The following is a 15400-nucleotide window of genomic DNA, read 5'->3' as shown; positions in this document are numbered from 1 at the left end:
TGGGCGGCACGGTAGCACAGTGGTTAGCACTGCTGCCCCACAGCGCCAGAAACCCGGGTTCAATTCCCGCCTCGGGCGACTCTCTGTGTGGAGTTTGCACATTCGCCCCGTGTCTGCATGGGTTTCCTCCGGGTGCTCTGGTTTCCTCCCACAATCCAAAAATTTGCAGATTAAGTGAATTGACCATGCTAAATTGCCCGTAGTGTTAGGTGAAGGGGTAAATGTAGGAGAGTGGGTTACGCTTCGGCGGGTCGGTGTGGGCTTGTTGGGCCGAAGGGCCTGTTTCCACACTGTAAGTATTCTAATCAATCAATTGGCAATATCATATAGATTTTGTACACACACTTGAAAAGATCAGCCAACAAAGGAATGGGGCTCGGGGATGGGTTTTATGTTTCATGATGATTTGAAGAGATGAAACCTGAAATGTAGGCCTGCTTGCTCTAGCCATTGTCATTTCAGCACATTGAATGAGATGGCCAATCACTGGTGGGCCAGCAGGTGTGGCTGCCAGTTGGCATTGTGAAGGGGACTCTGTCCATCTGGCATCCAGGGTGGCTGCCTTGTAGCAGAATGGTTAGAGTCGAAGAGCATGGTGCTGGAAAAGCACAGCTGGTCAGGCAGCATCCAAGGAGCAGGAGGATCGAGCATAAGCCCTTCATCAGGAATGTCCTCACTTTCTCCTAGAAGAGGGGTTAGGATATGATCTGAAAGTAAGTCACCTCTTATCAATTTAAGGACCTGTTTCCCTCTCAACTCTCTTTTAGCTTTTAAAGGTTGCCATAAAAATTAGATAAAATCCCCCAGTAGCCAAATGATGCTATTTTAGCAGACTGTTCCATGATGCCTTTACTGGTCTTTTCACTCATCTGTGTGCTGCCTCCTCATCCCTCAGGTAACTCAGATACAACCTCCATTCTTGTGACTAACCAATCTACAAATTGCAGTTGATGTTCTTTTTCAAACAGCACATAAACTGCAAATGTTTGTGCCCACTCACTTTCCATCAGAGAATGGTGAGATAAAGACAGAATACTCCCAAAATGTTGTCATACTGTAGTTGAGGTAAGATTGGGATTGGGGGTCAAGCTGCCTAATTCCTGACTGTAAAATCCAGCATTTGACATCCCAAGAATCTGCAGCTAGTGTCAGATCTCACATCAATTTACAGAGGCAGGAAATGGAACAGTATCCAGGAATAGTCAGGGCTAGAAATAATGGTTCAGATAAGGAGGTTGTTGTTTGATGTAATGGTCAGGAAAAGAGTAATAGATAGTTTATGCTGAAGTACCACCTAGTCTGCTATTCAGCACAGCCACAGATGGTGATGGCATTTGAGACCAGATGGCCTCCAGATGAGATATATGTGACATACCTACCTCTAGTTAGTAATCGGGTAATAAATAATAATAAGGTATATATTTACTGTTGTGTAATAATCTAAAAGTTGGTATCAGAGACAAGAAGGTTATTTATGGCTCTCCACATTTCTGTTGTGTCTATATCTCCTCAGATACTGCAGCCATCTGTTTCCATGTAGCAAGACCTGACCAACAGCTAGGCTTGGGCTTACATGGAGAAAGCAAATTCTCCCCCATGCTAGTGCCACGCAATGACCAGCTAATAAAAGAGCATCTAGCTATCACTCCTTGATGTTGAATGGAATGATCATCACTGAACTTCCATTATCAACATCTGGGAGTTTCCATTGAACAGAAGTGACACTAGACCAGCCATACAAGTATAGTGGTCACAAGGGTGGATCATAGTCATAGAGTCTTAGAGTCATGCAGTATGGAAACTGACTCTGCAGTGTAAGTCATCCACGCCAATCATTTCTCCCAAACTAAAGTAGTCCCACTTGCATGCCCACATCCCTCCAAACACTTCATATTCGTGTACCTGTCCAAATGTCTTTTAAAAGTTGTAACTGTACCTGCATTTACCATTTCCTCTTGCTGTTCATTCCACATACAAATCACCCACGATGTGAAAAAGTTATCCAGCAGGTCCCTTTTCAAACTTTCTCCTCTCATCTTAAAAATGTGTCCTCTCGTTTTGAAGTCAACCATCCCAGGGAAAAGACCTTTGCTATTCACCTTATTTATGCCCCTATGATTTTATAAACATCTATAAGGTCACCCTTCAATCTCTTATGCTTCTGTGAAAAACATCCCACCTGTTCAGCCTCCTTATAACTCAAACCCTCTAGTCCCAGCAACATCCTGGTAAGTATTTTCTGAACCATCTCCAATTTCATAATATTCTTTCTGTATTAGAGTAACCAGAACTGTGCACAGTGCTTCAAAAGTTGCCTCACCAATGCCTTGTACAACCTCAACATGACGTCTCAACTCGTATACACAATGGTTGAGCATTGAAGGCAAATGTGCTTAATGTCTTCTTAATAATGCAATTTTCAAAGAACTTTGTACTGAATCCTTACATCTCTCTATTCAGTAATACTACCCAGGGAGAAAATGAGGATTGTAGATGCTGGAGATCAGAGTTGAAACGCATAGCACTAGAAAAGCACAGCAGGTCAAACAGCATCCGAGGAGCAAGAGATTCGGTGTTTTGGCATAGGCCGTTCATCAGGAAAGCTTATGCCCAACCCGTCGACTCTCCTGCTCCTCGGATGGAGCTTGACCTGCTGTGCTTTTCCAGTGCCACACTTTTTGACACTACCCAGGGACCTACCATTAACTGTATAAATTCTGCCCTTGTTCATTTTACCAACATGCAGCACCTCACATTTATCCAAACTAAGCTCCATCTGCCATTCGTCAACCCATTGGCCCAACTGAGCAAGCTCCATTTGAAATTTTAGATAACCTTCTTCACTGTCAACTATACCACCAATTTTTGTGCCATCTCTAAACTTGCTAACCATGCCTCCTAAGTACTCATCCATATCTCTTATATGAATGACAAACCCCAGTGGACCCAGCACCGATCCCTGCAGAATATTGCTGGTCACAGGCCACCAGAGAATCAACCCTCCACCACCACCCTCTGTCTCCTACTATAAAGCCAATTTTATATCCACTTGACAAACTCTCCCTGAATACTATGTGATCTAACTTTACTAATCAGTCTACCATGTGGAACCTTGTCAAAGGCAGTATTAAAGTCCATGTAGACAACGTCTACCACTCTGCCCTCATCAATCTTTTTGATTACATACTCAAAACAACTCAATCAAGTTCATGAGACACAATTTCCCATCAACAAAGCCTTACTGACAATTCCAAATCAGTCCTTGTCTCTCCAAATGCATGTAAATCCTAACTCTCGGAATCCCCTCCAACAACTTATTCACCATTGACATCAGACTCACTGATCAATAGTTCCCAGGCTTCTCCTTCGAGCCTTTTTAAAATAAAGACACACCATTAGCCACCCTCCAGTCCTTCGGCCCCTCAAGTGTGGCTATAGCTGATGCAAATATATCTGCTAGGGGCCACGCAGTTTCTTCCCCAACTTTCCACAATGTCCTGGGATACACTTGATCAGGTCCCAGAGATTTATCCACCTTTATCTTTTTTTAAGACCTCCAGTACCTCCTCTTCTGTGATGTTGTCTGTTTTCAAGATATCAATACTGATTTCTCTGAGTTGCCTAGCCTCCCGATCTTTCTCCACATTAAAAACTGATGTGAAATATTTATTTTGTATTTCTCCCATCTTTTGTTGTTCCACACATTGATGACCTCATTGATTTAAAGGGGCTCTATTCTCTTCCCAGTTGCTCTTTGCTGTTTTGGATTCTCCTTAATCTAATCTGCCAAGACCATCTCAAACTCCATTTTTTGCCCTCCTGATTTCCCTCTTAAGAATGTCCTTACTCCCCTTATACACTGCAAGAGAATCACTTGATCTCAGTTGTCTATACCTAACATACCTCCTTCCTATTTTTGGCCAGAGTCTTAATATTTTTATCCATTGTTCCTGACTCTTACTAGCCTTACCCTTTCCTCTAAGTCAGACATATAATGTAACGCCTCTGAACTCTTATCATCTCACTTTTGAAAGCCTCCCACTTACCAGCCATTCTTTTACCTGCAAAAGACTATCTGTGTCGTGCCTTCAAGATTTGCCTTAATCCAGTTAAGAAATTTAATTTTTATATAAGGCCTATCCTTTTCCATAACTATTTTAAAACTAATAGAATTATGATTATTAGTCCCAAAGAGCTTCCCCAATAACACTCCAATTTGCCTTATTTCTCAAGAGGTCAGGTTTACTCCTTGTCTAGTATGACGACTTCATATTGATAAAGAAAACTTTCTTGAACATATTTAACAAGTTCCTCACTATCCAAGCTCTTAACACTATGGCAGTCCCGGTCTATGTTTGGGGAATTAAAATCCCCTACCATTACAACTATATGATTTTTACACATATGTGAGCTCGCTTTACACATTTGTTCCTCAGTTTCCTGCTGACTATTGGGGGACTATAGTCCAATCTCATCAAGTTGATCATCTCCTTCTTATTTAAGAGCTCCACCCACATAGCTTCATTGGATGATCCCTCAGAAATATCTCTCTAAGTACCACAGTAATATTTTCCTTGATCAAAAATGCCATGTCACTTCCTCCCTTGCCTCACTTCCTACCCTTCCTATAATATCTAAATGGGCGACATGGTGGCTCAGTGTTAGCACTGCTGCCTCACAGCACCAGGAATCCAGTTTCAATTCCCACCTCGAGCAACTGTCTATGTGGAGTTTGCACATTCTCCCAGTGTCTGTGTGGGTTTCCTTCGGCTGCTCCAGTTTCCTCCCACAATCCAACGATGTGTGGCTCAGGTGAATTGGCCATGCTAAATTGCCCATAGTGTTAGGTACATTAATCAGGAGTAAATATAGGGTAGGGGAATGGGTCTGGGTGAGTTGCTCTTCAGGAGGTAGGTGTGGACATGCCAAAGGGCCTGTTTCCATACTGTAGGGAGTCTAACCTAATCTAATCTAAACCCCAGACATTGAGCTGCCAGTCCTGTCCCTCCCTCAGCCATGTTTCTGTAATAGCTATATATCTCTTCCCAGGTTCCCAAAACATGCCCTAAGATCATCTGCTTTACCAGTAAGACTACTTGTATTGAAATAAATGCATTTTAATTCTTCAGAGTTACCTTATTCTTTTCTAATTAACTTGTTCTCTTTAACTTCAGGACCATCCTTGCTTGTCTCTCTATTTTCACTGCTACTTAAGATGCCCCCATGTCCTCCCTCCCTACTAGTTTAAAGGCTTCCAAATATCATTAGCAAATCTCCCTGTGGGGATATTTGTCCCCCCGCAGTTCAGGTGAAACTCATCCCTTTTGAATAGATATCTTCTGCCCCAGAAGAGATCCTATTGATCCAAATATTTGACTCCCCGCCCCCTGCATCAGTTCCTCAGCCATGCCTATCCTCCTATTCCTACTCTCACTAGCATGTGGCACTTGGAGTAATCCAGAGATGATTACTTTTGAAGTTCTGCTTTTTAGCCTCCAACCCAACTTCCCATATTCACTCAGCAAAGCCTTTTCCAAACTGTGTTGTTCTGAGCAATGTGTACGATAAGTTCTGACTTCTGACTCCCCACTATGACGATATGGTGCAACTGCTTTGAGATATCCTTGAGCCTGGCACCTGGGAGGTGACAGATCATCTTGAATTCTCACTCATGGCTACAGAATCTGTCTCTGCCCCTGACTGGAGATTTCCCTGTAACATTACACTTTTGAACCTTGACAAACCCCGCTTAACTGAAGATTCATTTTTGGTGCCCAAGATGTCGCTGTCACTTTTATGTTTCTCTCAGAGGCTATCCCCTCAATGATGCCCAAAATAGTATGTCTGTTGGAGAGAGGAATGGCCACAAGAGACTCCTGCACTACCTTCCTACCTCTCCTGACAGCCACCTACCTACCTGACTGTTCTTGTGATGTGACCACCTCTCTAAGTCAACAAATTATCACACTTTTTGCAGGCTGATTGTTGCTGACACACTCTGTATAGGACTAGAATGGGCTCTTCGGCCTATGATGTTGTGCCAAACATGACACCAAATTAAACTAATCCTTTCTGACTGCCCTTGGTCCATATCCCTCCATTCCTTGCATGTTCATGTGCTTATCTAAAAGTCCTATCATATCTGCCCCCACTACCACCCCTGCCAGACTCCTACCACTCTATGTGCAAACAATTTGCCTTTCACATCTCCTTTGCACTTACCCCCCCTCACCTTAAATTCATGCCCCTAGTTTTAGACATGTCAAATCTGGGAAAAAATACTCTGACCATCAACCCTATCTATGTATCTCATAATTTTATAAACCTCTATCAAGTCTCCTCTCAGCCTCCACTGCTCCAGAGAAAACAACTCGGGTTTTTCAAGCCTCTCCTTATATCTCATACTCTCTAATTCAGGCAGTATTTTGGTAAGCCTCTTCTGCACCCTCTCCAAAACCCCCACGGAATGGCAGGGCTCCTGCTCCTAATTCAGATAGCCAAATGAATATAAAGTAACATATGATATCAAATTTCAGGAGCACCTGACTGAAAATGGTCCTCATCAACTGCAGCAAGACATGGGGCTAGCAGAATAAGCAGTCATGTGGCAAATTGTATTTGTGTGACACAAGGCACCTTTGACAGAAGGTACAGAAAAATGATTTTTATATTAAATGGTGCATTTTAACCAGTATGCAAGGACAGAGGGGTTTCATGATGAAGGGCTCTAACTTAAGAACGCCAAAGGATGCACTGAACTTTTAATTAAAGTGTATGTTTTTTCACAGAGAGGACATACAGCCAAATAAAAATGACAGTGTTAATCTGTCTGGAAGATGTGTCCTCAGCTTTGAGGAAGTACCTGGAAAGTTACACATGTCAAGAAACCTTAAAAGAGAAGAATTTCAATGGGAGAAATGTGCTATAAACCGAACTGCAATCTCCCAGGAATTATTTCAGACTTTGAACATGATGGGAGCAAAGAGAAGAGTCTGGCCAAGAGGCATGGTTATGTTTTTCCCTTTTCAAGAGGAAGTGGAATAGATCAAATGCTGCTTTTGACCCTGATCTGTTTGTGCTAGTGAGTGAAAGTGTGAGCTGTGAGGGTTGTGGCAGGGAATAACCTGAGATGCGGGCTAAAAAAAAATCAAAGTCTCTCTTTGCTGGAAATCAGTGACAGCAAAGGGAAGCTGAAGTGCAGCCTTTTAGCTGCCCTGCAGAATCTAGATTAGAGTGGTGCTGGAACCTTCCCCTGCCAACTCGCAGGAATTGCAAAACCTGTGCCCACACCTCCTCTCTCACCTCCATCCAAGGCCCCAAAGGAGGCTTCCACATCCATCAAAGTTTCACCTGCACATCCACCAATGTCATTTATTGTATCTGTTGCTCCCGATGCGGTCTCCTCTACATTGGGGAGACTGGATGCCTCCTCGCAGAGCGCTTTAGGGAACATCACCAGGACACCTGCACCAATCAACCCTACCCCCCCATGGCATAACATTTCAATTCCCCCTCCCACTCTGCCGAGGATATGCAGGTCCTGGGCCTCTTCCACCGCCGCTCCAACACCACCTGACACCTGGAGGAAGAGCGTCTCATCTTCCGCCTCGGAACACTTCAACCCCAGGGCATCAACGTGGACTTCACCAGTTTCCTCATTTCCCCTCCCCCCCACCTTACTCAAGTTCCAACCTTCCAGCTCAGCACTGTCCTCATGACCTGTCCCACCTGCCAATCTCACTTCCCACCTATCCACTCCACCCTCCCCTCTGACCTATCACCTTCATCCCCACCCCCATTCACCGATTGTACTCTTTTCTACTTTCCCCCACCCTCCTCTCTGATCATTCACCTCCATCCCCAGTCCCAACACCCCCTCCCACCCACCCCCTTTTATCTCTCCACCCTGGAGGCTCCCTGCCTCCATTCCTGATGAAGGGTTTTAGCCCAAAACATTGATTTTCCTGCTCCTCTGATGCTGCCTGACCTGCTGTGCTTTTCCAGCACCACTCTAATCTAGACTCTGATTTCCAGCATCTGCAGTCTTCACTTTTGCCTAGCTGTCCTGCAGAGCCAAATATCCTAATCAACTGCTCACTACCAACAACATTGGTGTTACCCTGTATCACCCAATATAATGGCTATAGTCTCCTATCATCTCCTCTTTGTGCAATAGAGAAGGATTTAGGACAACTTGTTTTTGGACTCTTTTCTCATTTATAATCGTATGTGTGTGTTGCATTGTAATTGTTTACTGCATTTACTATCCAGCAAACTTAACGTTTGGTTAACTCAAAGCCTGGTTAAATTGACTCCTTTCAAAACGTAATTAAATTGGTACATGAGAAAGGCATCCACAAGGTGTGAACAACCAAGGGCTGGGGTAAGGTGAGTCAGTTCATTCTTCCCCACCCAGCACATTGAAAATTAGCACCTCTCACATACAGCTATAATACATCGGGAACATCAGGCAATGACTGGTTACAACAGGATCTTATGTATTTAGAGGGGAGAGGTTGAGAAGGCAAGTCTCTCTTGGCAGGAATTGAACCCACACTGTTGGCATCCTTCAGAATGAGCTAAACAATCCCACACAGTTATGTTAATATACAATCATAGAATTGCTACAGTATGGAAACAGGCCGTTCGGCTCAACACGTCTACACCGGCTCTCTGAAGAGTATCCCATCCAAAACCATTCTCCTACCCTATGACTCTACATTTACCCCTGAAAAAGCACCTAACCTACGCACCCCTGAACATTATGGGCAATTTAGCATGGTTGATTCACCTAACCTGCACATGTTTGAGTTGTGGGAGGAAACCGGAGTACCCAGAGGAAACCCATACAGACACAAGGAGAATGTGCAAACTCCACACAGACAGTCACCCAAGGCTGGCATCAAACCCGGGTCTCTGGTGCTGTGAGGCAGCAGTGCTAGCTACTGAGCTACCATACCAACCGTAATAAGCTACTTTTCCATCATTTTAAGGTTCTTTAGGTTACCCATTATTCCCTTCTCCTAATAATGTTTCTCCTAAGACTGTGTTGTCGCAGTCATTTTGAAGGTGGAGAATTACTTCAGTTTAGTCAGTTTGTGTCAATTCCTAAATATTTCTTATTAATCACGGAAAGTCTGGTGTATCCCATGAGCAAGTGTAATTCAGTGCAAAGAAGACTGGCAAAGGGTGAAATGGAAAAGACAGGGACGCTTATGGTGGAGTAGGCTTGGGGATAAAAGAGAAATGTGCTTGTTTATAACCATAGAATCTTACAGCGTTTTTTTCTTTTAGCAGCTGGGATTTCTAATCTCACCTACTTTAGTAAAAATGTTACTGGCCCCTATAAACAGATCATAACAGAAAAGAATATTTGAAGGAACACCGGCTAGCCTTTCAGTTTCAGCCCTCTATAAATCTGAAGTCATCCCAAACTCTGCTGATTATGTCCTAACTAGCACCAATTGCTCTTCATCTTTCACCCTGTGCTTGATGATCTACTTTGGCCTTTAGTTGAACAATGTCTTCATTCAAAGACTCTCTGCCTTGTTTCAAATTCCTGTATGGCTCACCACTCCTTAACTCTATATCCACCTCCACACCACCACCCACTGAGATATGTGCACCCCTTAAGTTTCAACTCTTGAACTCTGAACTACCCCAATCTTTGGCTAGTGGCTGTATTATGTATAGCAGACTGGGTGGAGCTTCAGCATAGCCCACGTATTTACTGTTTATAGCTATTACCTTATACAATACTTCTTTCCCCTCCTCAAACCCACTCCCAAGCTTTTGCCTTTTGTTCACACATTATATCTCCTTTGTAAAAATATGTTCATGTTTATTGTATTTACCATTACCACTTCTCCTTATTATTCTCTTACTTAGCAAACTCAATTGTTCTGAAGATTTACCAACTGGCTTAGAGTGTAATTGTTTTGGTCTTGGGCGATTGGCTGCATCGTGCCTTGAGAATAGCTGTTTACTTGGCTTTACTCTTTTTTTCCACACTGAAAGATCCTCTTCACTTCATAACTGAACTTAACATAAGATTCTATAGATTAATAATGCCTCCATCAGTCTATTCACTTATCCAGAGAACTTTGATCTCAGAAAGAAGTGTTTCTTTGTTTTTGTCTTTGTAGTAAATGTATGACATCTTTGTTTCAATTCTTGTGGCTGACATTATTTGATCACTTTGTTGTTTGATTGTTTTATCAATGTGTTCCATTAAAGGCTCACCAATAAGATAGATACATTGCAATTTTTAATTTTGATTCTTGCATTCGATTGTTCCACCAAGCTGTGTTGATGATGGTCTTCTGATGATGATTCAATAGTTGGTTAGAGACAAAAAAAAGCTGCAGATGCTGAAGTCCAAGGTAGACAAACAGGAGGCTGGAAGAACACAGCAAGCCAGATGGGGTGGGGCTGTCAGCATTTCAGGTGTAACCCCTTAAGCAGGGTCTACCAACAATACTTCAATAGTAACAGAGATAGGAAACATTTTCTGTAAAATCTGCAATTTCTTCTGAGCTGGTAATGTAAAACAAGTTTTGAATATTAATAAACTGTATTCATCAAATGCAGTCAACATTTTAGATCCAGACATTATTCTTGGAAAACTGACATTGTTTTCCACTGGCTGACTTCTTTCCTATTACCCATATATTTTTCTTCAAATTTGGTTGAATTTCATTAACAAATTTCACAGTTTTAAAGACAGAAAAAAACACAGCTTTGCTCACGAGTGACATTTGTTAATTATGGATATCATTTGCATTCTCTAGCATGCAGTATTGGTTAGTGTCACATTTATCATCTCTTTAACTTTGGGAGTCATTCTCCCTACTCTAGACATTTCTGTGAATGCAGTTTTTATGTTCTTCAAACACCAAATTTTGTCAGGTAACACAGTGACAATTGCTCCTGATTCAAACTTGAGGTAAGTTCATACAATTCATAGAATCCTTACAATGTGGAGGCAGGCCATTTGGCCCATCGAATCTACATCGATCCTCCAAAGAGCAACCCCCCAGACCCAACCCCCTACCCTATTACCCTGCATTTCCCATGGCTAACCCATCTAGCTTGCACAACCCTGGGCACTATGGGCAATTTAGCATAGCCAATCCACCTACCTTGCACATCTTTGGACTATGGGAGGAAACCGGAGGAAACCACAAGACCATAAGACCACAAAACATGTGGAGCCTATTTAAGGAGCAGTTGTTGTGAGGGATGTATGAATTTGTTCCTCTGAGACAGGTAAGAAGGGATAAGATTAAGGAACCTTGGATGACGAGAACAGAGGAACTTCTCGACAAAAGGAAAAAGGCAGCTTACATAAGGTGGAGGAAGCAAGGATCGAGCACAGCTTTAGATGCTTACAGCCTTGCGAGAAAGGAGCTCAGAAATGGACTGAGGAGAGCCAGGAGGGGGTGTGAAAAAGGCGTGGCAAGAAGGATTAGGGAGAACCCAAAGGCATTTTACTAATACATGAGGAATGAGAGAATGATCAGGGAGAAGGTAGGACCGAGCAGGAGTAGCGGAGGGAAGTTGTGCGTGGACTCTGAGCAGATAGGGGAAGCTCCAAAATGAGTTTTTTGCTTTGGTTTTCACCAAGGAAAGGGAACTTGTAAATGAAAACTTAGTGGAGCTGGGATACAGTCTTGACCAGATCAAAATTGATGAAGTTGATGTGCTAGAAATTTTGAAAAACATTAAGATTGATAAATCCCCAGGGCCAGATTTATCCTGGGTTGCTCCAGAAAGTGAGAAAGGAGGTTGCTAAGCCCCTGGTGAGGATATTTACCTCCTCACTCTCCATGGGAGCTATACCGGAGGATTGGAAAGAAGCGAATGTTTTTCTTCTTTTCAAGAAGGGTAATAGGGAAATCCCTGGCAATTACAGACCAGTCAGTCTTACGTCTGTGGTCAGCAAAGTTTTGGAAAGAATTATGAGGGATAGGATTTATTACTATCTGGCAAAGCATACTGTGATTAAAGGCAGTCAGCATGGCTTTGTGAGGGGCAGGTCATGCCTCACAAATCTTATCTTTGAGGAGGTGTCAAGACAGATTGACGACGGTCGAGCAGTGGATGTGGTGTATGTGGACTTCAGCAAGGCACTTGATAAGATTCCCCATGGTAGGTTCATTCATAAAGTCAGGAAGTATGGGATACAGGGAAATTTGACTATCTGGATTCAGAATTGACTGGCTGACAGAAGGCAGAGAGTGGTTGTAGATGGACAGGGCTCTGTTCTTGGGCCTCTGCCCTTTTTAGTTTTTATAAATGACTTGGATGTGGAGGTTGAGGGGTGGATTAGTAAATTTGCAGAGGACACAAAGGTTGAAGGTGTCATCAATAGTATAGAGGGCTATTGCAGGCTGCAGCGCAACATAGACAGAATGAAGAGCTGGGCTGAGAAATGGCAGGTGGAGTTCAACCTGGATAAATGCGAAATGATGCATTTTGGAAGGTCGAACTCAAATGTTGAATATAGGATTAAAGACAGGATTCTTGGCAGCATGGAGGAACAGAGGGATCTGGGTGTGCAAGTACATAGATCCCTCAAAGTTGCTACCCAAGTGGATAGGGTTGGCTTTCATTAACAGGGGGATTGAGTTTAAGAGCTGTGAGGTTTTGCTGCAGATCTACAAATCCCTGGTGAGAACACACTTGGAATATCATGTCCAGTTCTGGTCACCCTACTATAGGAAAAATACAGAGGCTTTGGAGATAAAGCAAGGAAGGCTTACCAGGATGCTGCCTGGACTGGAGGGCTTGCCTTATGATGAAAGGTTGAATAAGCTCGGACTTTTCTCTCTGGAGAGAAGGAGGAAGAGAGGACACCTGATCAAGGTGTACAAGATAATGAGAGAGTCAATAGCCAGAGACTTTTCCCCAGGGCAGGATTGACTGGTATGAGGAGTCACAGTTTGAAGATATTAGGAGGAAAGTATAAAGGAGATGTCAGAGGTAGTTTCTTTACACAGAGAGTTGTGAATGCATGGAATGCGTTGCCAGCTGTGGTGGTGGAAGCGAAGGTATTGGGGACATTTAAGTGACTGCTGGACGTGCACATGGATAGCAGTGAGTTGAGGGGTGCGTAGGTTAAGTTACTATATTTTACATTAGGATTAAACCTTGGCACAACATCGTGGGCCAAAGGGCCTGTTCTGTGCTGTACTTTTCTATGTTCTATGCTCTAAAACCATAAAAAATTAGTCCAATCACCCCATCGATTCTGCTCTGCCATTCAATCATAGGTGATCAGTTGCTCAACCCCATTCTCCTGCTTTCTCACTGTAATCTTTGATCCCCTCTACAATCAAGAACCTATCTATCTCAGCGTTAAATATACTCAATAAATTGGCCTCCACAGACTTTTGTGGCAATGAGTTCCACTGATTCACCACTCTCTGGCTGAAGAATTTCTCCATATCTCAGTTCTAAAAGAAATTTTCCTTTACTCTAAGGCTGTACCCTCTTGTCCTAGTCTCTCCCACCAACAGAAACATCTTCCCAACGTCCAGTCAGTCCAGGCCATTCAGTATTCTGTACCATTCAGTTAGGTCCCTCTTCATGCTTCTAAACTCCATCGAGTATAGACCCAGAATCTTCAAACGTTCCTCATATGTAAAGCTGTTCATTCCTGGGGTCATTCTTGTGAATCTCCTCTGAACACCTTCCAGGGCCAGTACATCCTTCCTGAGATATAGGGCCCAGAAGTATGCACAATATTCCAAATGTGGTCTGACCAGAGCCTTATAGAGCCTCAGAAGTACATCCCTGCTTTTATATTCAAGTCCTCTCAAAATAACTTTTTGCATTTCATCATTGCATTTGCCTTCCTGACTACTGGCTCAACCTGCAAGTTTGCCTTGAGACAATCTTAGATTAGAACTCCCAAATCTCTTTGCATTTCAGATTTCTGAATTTTCTCTCCATTTAGAAAATAGTCCATGCCTCTATTCTTCCTACCGAAGTGCATGACCTCACACTTTCCCACATTGTACTCCATCTGCCACTTCTTTGACCATTCTCCTAACCTGTCCAAATCCTTCTGCAGCCTCCTCGCCTCCTTAATGCTACCTGTCCCTCTGCCTATCTTTGTATCATCTTGAAACTTAGCCAAAATGTCCTCAGTTCCTTAATCTAGATCATTAATGTATAGAGTGAAAAGTTGTGGTTACAACACTGAGCGTTGCAAAATATCACTTGTCACCAGCTGCCATCTTGAGAAGAACCCTATTATCTGCACTCTCTGCTTTCTGCCAGACAGCTAATCTTCTATCCATGGTAGCCTCGAACATCATTGGCCCTTAACTTACTCAACAGCCTCCTGTGTGGCACCTTGTCAAAGGCGTTCTTGAATTCCAGGTAGACAAACTATGCAGACATGGGGAGAATGTGCAAACTCCGCACAGACAGTCGCCCAAGGGTGGAATCATATCTGGGTCCCTGACACTGTGAGGTAGCAGTGCTAACTGCTTCATCAACAAGCAACCCAAACTTATGTCTATTGATATAATAAATTCAGTCATTATTGTTAAGAAGGTGTAGAAGTGTACTGCACCTTTAAGAGAGTGAAGGACTTGGCAAGCACACTGAGTGCTAGAGAATTTACAAAATATCATTTAGTTCAGAACAGATAGCACTGGCTGAGTTGCTATGACACCAGAACAAATTCAACTTTTACCAATCAGTTTAAATTATACCCTGAAAATGCCAAATTCTAATCAAGTTTAAATTTAGTATATTGACAATCTTAAAAGCCACTTACACAATACAATGCTTTGGGGAGTAAAAGACTAGGGAAAATTGAACAGTTGAGAGGAGAACTGCCAAGCAACCAACATGTAAAAATTGCCTGGAAAAAAATAGCTCTCTTAAAGGTATCTTTATCAATCAGCAACCTGGGAAACAGAATCCCCAAGAAGAAGGAAAGAAGACCGGAACACAGAGAAGTTGTCTGGTCTTGAGATAATAAGTTTTGTTTTGTAAATCTTAATTTGAGGTTTTATCGGGCTAGTATTATAGAAGGGAAGGTAAAAGATAGATTAGAGGAAGGAGTTGTAAATAATTGTTATTTAATTATTCTCTGTTATACTTTAAGAAATAAAGTTATTAATTTTTACTTTAAATAGTTCATGACATCGAATTTTCATAAATTACTGCACGGGATAAATCTTTTCTAAGTAGCTGGTTCAAATTAGCAGAGGGGTTTGCGTCATGTTGTAACAATTTGGGATCTTGTTATTGGAATTTGAACTGGTTTAGACAGATTTGAATAGATTTGGGATTATGAAAAATCCCAGCAGGTTTAAACACTTGCAGGTTAGTGTCCCAGATCATTAAATAAAACATAGGTGAGACAATTTGTTTAAATTCA

The sequence above is a fragment of the Chiloscyllium punctatum genome, chromosome 9 (genome assembly GCF_047496795.1).
Source record: "Chiloscyllium punctatum isolate Juve2018m chromosome 9, sChiPun1.3, whole genome shotgun sequence".
In the NCBI taxonomy this organism is placed as follows: Eukaryota; Metazoa; Chordata; class Chondrichthyes; order Orectolobiformes; family Hemiscylliidae; genus Chiloscyllium; species Chiloscyllium punctatum.
This window is presented reverse-complemented; position numbering follows the sequence as displayed.